At 49.0% G+C, this 6000-nt stretch overlaps 1 protein-coding gene across 2 annotated transcripts in view; it reads right to left on the reverse strand.

Annotated features, from left to right (window-relative positions):
* The window catches only part of LOC110526789 (dual specificity mitogen-activated protein kinase kinase 5), a 137025-nt gene that overhangs the window by 91497 nt on the left and 39528 nt on the right, over window positions 1–6000 (reverse strand). The window lies entirely within an intron of this gene.

Below are 6000 nucleotides of genomic sequence, written 5' to 3' on the forward strand. Positions count from 1 at the left end.
CAGACAGACAGACAGATGAACAGACAGACAGATCGACAGACAGACAGATCGACAGACAGACAGATCGACAGACAGACAGACAGACAGACGGCCAGACAGACAGACAGAGACGGCCAGACAGACGGCCAGACAGACAGACAGATGGCCAGACAGACAGACGGCCACACAGACAGACAGACGGCCAGACAGACAGACGGCCAGACAGACAGACGGCCAGACAGACAGACGGCCAGACAGACAGACAGAGGAGATGCAGGATCAACAGACAGACAGACAGACAGACAGACGGCCAGACAGACAGACAGATGGCCAGACAGACAGACGGCCAGACAGACAGACAGACAGACGGCCAGACAGACAGACAGACAGATGGCCAGACAGACAGACGGCCAGACAGACAGACGGCCAGACATACGGCCAGACAGACAGACAGACGGCCAGACAGACAGACGGCCAGAGGAGATGCAGGATCAACAGACAGACAGATGGACAGACAGAGGAGATGCGGGATTAACAGACACAGTGTGAATGGAAGAAAACAAACACACTGACAGACAAGACAATGAAACCTCAGCATCTACAGATGTAGGATTTTCATTTGATCAGCCTGTTGCAGGACAAATTTCCTGCAGTGCAGCATATTTAAAAACTTGTATTTTATTTTGAGGTTTAAAAAGGCTTCTGAAGTTTGTAATTTTCACTTCGAAATTTCAGACTTGATTTTTTTCCTTTACGAAAAAAATTTATCAACCCCCTAGAACAATGTTGATACATCATAATCTACATAATAGTTCATATTTGCTGTTGCTGATTATTTTCCTGCTGTGGCAAACTGGCTCAAATTAAGATCCTTCATCTGTAGCAGTCAGTAAGTCTGGTCGTGCACCAAAACACAATGTCTGACTGACAGACAGGTTACTAAACCCTAAACCCTGTGAGAAGAGGAGAGACACCAAGCCTGTACGTGTGTGTGTGTGTGTGTGTGTGTGTGTGTGTGTGTGTGTGTGTGTGTGTGTCTTGGTCAGTGGTGATAATGTGACAATGACACCAGAGGGCAGAGAGAGATGCCAGAGTGATTCCTATAGGCTCGCCATCCGCTCCCCAGGCTCCACCTGGAGGTCCTCTGATCTCCCCACTGAACCTCATTAAGCAGCTGATTGGATAAGCTCAGCCACACTGTCCTTGTCTTTCAAGAAACAACAGGAGGACAACAGGATCCTGAACAACAACTAGACAAGTCAGGAACTAAGCCTACTGTACTTCAGCCAATCAAGTGATTTAGATGCCAAGTAATACCCTGGAGGTCAGGTGTAAAATGTAGTCTAGTGTTTGAGGTGATCATTACACAGTGTGGGTTAAAGTTGGCAGACAACGTGTAACTGTTGCTGAGGATGTGTCAGCCTTCGACCAGGTTCATCTGTGGCTGAGCTACCGTACATCACTGCTTGGTGTAAGGCTACTGCATATATTAGACATGTACAGCCTGATAGGAACCAACTCCATCTATGTAAACAGTCAGGTTTAATGTACAGCCTGATAGGAACCAACTCCATCTATGTAAACAGTCAGGTTTAATGTACAGCCTGATAGGAACCAACTCCATCTATGTAAACAGTCAGGTTTAATGTACAGCCTGATAGAAACCAACTCCATCTATGTAAACAGTCAGGTTTAATGTACAGCCTGATAGGAACCAACTCCATCTATGTAAATAGTCAGGTTTAATGTACAGCCTGATAGGAACCAACTCCATCTATGTAAACAGTCAGGTTTAATGTACAGCCTGATAGGAACCAACTCCATCTATGTAAACAGTCAGGTGAAATGTACAGCCTGATAGGAACCAACTCCATCTATGTAAATAGTCAGGTTTAATGTACAGCCTGATAGGAACCAACTCCATCTATGTAAACAGTCAAGTTTAATGTACAGCCTGATAGAAACCAACTCCATCTATGTAAACAGTCAGGTTTAATGTACAGCCTGATAGGAACCAACTCCATCTATGTAAATAGTCAGGTTTAATGTACAGCCTGATAGGAACCAACTCCATCTATGTAAACAGTCAGGTTTAATGTACAGCCTGATAGGAACCAACTCCATCTATGTAAACAGTCAGGTAAAATGTACAGCCCGAGTACAATATTTGAGGTGCTGCCTTGTTTGCATGTTGACAAAAATACGAACAGAAAACATAACAAAACCAAAACTAACATGAACAATTGGACAGGCGGAGAAAACAATGAGATCAGCAGTTTCTCTCCCGACCAGAAAAACAATCTGCCACAGAACCGGATGGATTTTCTGCTGAGCTCAATTGACTGAGAAGTTGTCGGAGGTTTGCAATATTGGCTTTCCTCAGCCCAGCGGAACAATTTCCCAAGCCGAGCGAATAGCCAGTCGCTTTCTCCCTCAACTATAAGAGATAGTTAATGAAACAACCTCACCACAATAAAACGAAGAAACGTGAAGAAAACAACAGGAAAAAGCCTGAACAAGACTGTTAAAGAAATAAACAGGATTTGCTCAGGATGAAATTTACGAGGAGCTCTGACAGAGACGACAGAAGCACAGCCTCTCTCTCCGTCAAGTCAAGGTTAGAGAAGTGATCAATATCACTATCTCAATAAAACAGTTCAATAACAGGAGATGAAGAGGAGGACAGAGAAGAGAAGGAGGAGAGGAGGACAGGGAGGGAGGACAGAGAAGAGAAGGAGGAGAGAAGGACAGAGAAGAGAAGGAGGACAGAGAAGAGAAGGAGGAGAGGAGGACAGAGAGGGAGGACAGAGAAGAGAAGGAGGAGAGAAGGACAGAGAAGAGAAGGAGGACAGAGAAGAGAAGGAGGACAGAGAAGAGAAGGAGGAGAGGAGGACAGAGAAGGAGGAGAGGAGGAGATGAAGGGAGGAGGAGGACAGAGAAGAGGAGGAGGAGATGAAGGGAGGAGGACAGAGAAGAGGAGGAAGAGAGGAGGACAGAGAAGAGAAGGAGGAGATGAAGGGAGGAGGAGGACAGAGAAGAGAAGGAGGAGATGAAGGGAGGAGGAGGACAGAGAAGAGGAGGAGGAGATGAAGGGAGGAGGACAGAGAAGAGGAGGAGGAGATGAAGGGAGGAAGAGGACAGAGAAGAGGAGGAGGAGATGAAGGGAGGAAGAGGACAGAGAAGAGAAGGAGGAGATGAAGGGAGGAAGAGGACAGAGAAGAGAAGGAGGAGATGAAGGGAGGAGGAGGACAGAGAAGAGGAGGAGGAGATGAAGGGAGGAGGAGGACAGAGAAGAGAAGGAGGACAGAGAAGAGGAGGAGGACAGAGAAGAGGAGGAGGAGATGAAGGGAGGAGGAGGAGAGAGAAGAGAAGGAGGACAGAGAAGAGGAGGAGGAGAGGAGGACAGAAAAGGAGGAGAGGAGGACAGAGAAGAGGAGGAGGAGATGAAGGGAGGAAGAGGACAGAGAAGAGAAGGAGGAGATGAAGGGAGGAGGAGGACAGAGAAGAGGAGGAGGAGATGAAGGGAGGAAGAGGACAGAGAAGAGGAGGAGGAGATGAAGGGAGGAAGAGGACAGAGAAGAGGAGGAGGAGATGAAGGGAGGAAGAGGACAGAGAAGAGGAGGAGGAGATGAAGGGAGGAAGAGGACAGAGAAGGGAAGGAGGAGATGAAGAGAGGAGGACAGAGAAGAAGAGGAGGAGAGGAGGACAGAGAAGAGAAGGAGGACAGAGAAGAGAAGGAGGAGAGGAGGACAGAGAAGGAGGACAGAGAAGAGGAGGAGATGAAGGGAGGAGGAGGACAGAGAAGAGGAGGAGGAGAGGAGGACAGAGAAGGAGGACAGAGAGGAGGAGGAGATGAAGGGAGGAGGAGGACAGAGAAGAGGAGGAGGAGATGAAGGGAGGAGGACAGAGAAGAGGAGGAGGAGATGAAGGGAGGAGGAGGACAGAGAAGAGGAGGGGGAGATGAAGGGAGGAGGAGGACAGAGAAGAGGAGGAGGAGATGAAGGGAGGAGGAGGACAGAGAAGAGAAGGAGGAGATGAAGGGAGGAGGAGGACAGAGAAGAGGAGGAGGAGATGAAGGGAGGAGGAGGACAGAGAAGAGGAGGAGGAGATGAAGGGAGGAGGAGGACAGAGAAGAGGAGGAGGAGATGAAGGGAGGAGGAGGACAGAGAAGAGGAGGAGGAGGAGATGAAGGGAGGAGGAGGACAGAGAAGAGGAGGAGGAGATGAAGGGAGGAGGAGGACAGAGAAGAGAAGGAGGAGATGAAGGGAGGAGGACAGAGAAGAGAAGGAGGAGATGAAGGGAGGAGGACAGAGAAGAGGAGGAGGAGATGAAGGGAGGAGGAAGACAGAGAAGAGAAGGAGGAGATGAAGGGAGGAGGACAGAGAAGAGAAGGAGGAGATGAAGGGAGGAAGAGGACAGAGAAGAGGAGGAGGAGATGAAGGGAGGAGGAGGACAGAGAAGAGGAGGAGGAGATGAAGGGAGGAGGACAGAGAAGAGAAGGAGGAGATGAAGGGAGGAGGAGGACAGAGAAGAGGAGGAGGAGATGAAGGGAGGAAGAGGACAGAGAAGAGAAGGAGGAGATGAAGAGAGGACAGAGAAGAGAAGGAGGAGATGAAGGGAGGAGGAGGACAGAGAAGAGGAGGAGGATATGAAGGGAGGAGGAGGACAGAGAAGAGGAGGAGGAGGAGATTAAGGGAGGAGGAGGACAGAGAAGTGGAGGAGGAGAGGAGGACAGAGAAGAGGAGGAGGAGATGAAGGGAGGAGGAGGACAGAGAAGAGGAGGAGGAGATGAAGGGAGGAGGAGGACAGAGAAGAGGAGGAGGAGATGAAGGGAGGAGGAGGACAGAGAAGAGGAGGAGGAGATGAAGGGAGGAGGAGGACAGAGAAGAGGAGGAGGAGGAGATTAAGGGAGGAGGAGGACAGAGAAGTGGAGGAGGAGAGGAGGAGGAGAGGAGGACAGAGAAGAGGAGGAGGAGAGGAGGACAGAGAAGAGGAGGAGGAGAGGAGGACAGAGAAGAGGAGGAGGAGAGGAGGACAGAGAAGAGGAGGAGGAGAGGAGGACAGAGAAGAGAAGGAGGAGATGAGGACAGAGAAGAGAAGGAGAGTTATAAGGGGGGGAGAGATTTGAGTGTGACGAACCAAATGCCCCAGTGACTGTGTGTGTGTGTTGACAACACATCAGTCAGGTGATTTGGGAGGAGAGTCTTCTCTCCAGGTAACATGCTGTATGGTCCAGAGGGACAATCACTCTCATACCAGATCAATACCACATACGTTTGGCAACCTTCACATCGTAAAGAAAATACATAAATAAATTGAATCGCCACTCGCGCCCCAGACACTAACCAGCCTGATGGATTTCAGAGGAACACCAGAGATTAACAGACAGAGAGAGATCCAGACAGACAGACACAGACAGAGAGAGAGAGACACAGACAGAGAGAAAGAGAGAGAGAAAAAGAGAGAGATCGATAGATATGGTGAGAAAAGGAGAACAGAGAAATAGGGTGAAAGAGAGAGAGAAAAAGAAAGAGAAAGTTAGTAGTTGTAAAAGTCTGGATTGTAACATGGATTGTATATGTGAGGGGGTGAGTGACACTTTAATGAAGTCAAGTGGTAACCCAAATCATGTTGTTAAAGGCCAGGTTCTACCCTTCACTGAGAAGCCCATACTCCCACTACGTCTCTTCTCTCTACCCTTCACTGAGAAGCCCATACTCCCACCATGTCTCTTCTCTCTACCCTTCACTGAGAAGCCCATACTCCCACCATGTCTCTTCTCTCTACCCTTCACTGAGAAGCCCATACTCCCACCACGTCTCTTCTCTCTACCCTTCACTGAGAAGCCCATACTCCCACCATGTCTCTTCTCTCTACCCTTCACTGAGAAGCCCATACTCCCACCACGTCTCTTCTCTCTACCCTTCACTGAGAAGCCCATACTCCAACCATGTCTCTTCTCTCTACCCTTCACTGAGAAGCCCATACTCCCACCACGTCTCTTCTCTCTACCCTTCACTG

The sequence above is a fragment of the Oncorhynchus mykiss genome, chromosome 6, assembly GCF_013265735.2.
Source record: "Oncorhynchus mykiss isolate Arlee chromosome 6, USDA_OmykA_1.1, whole genome shotgun sequence".
Taxonomy (NCBI): Eukaryota; Metazoa; Chordata; class Actinopteri; order Salmoniformes; family Salmonidae; genus Oncorhynchus; species Oncorhynchus mykiss.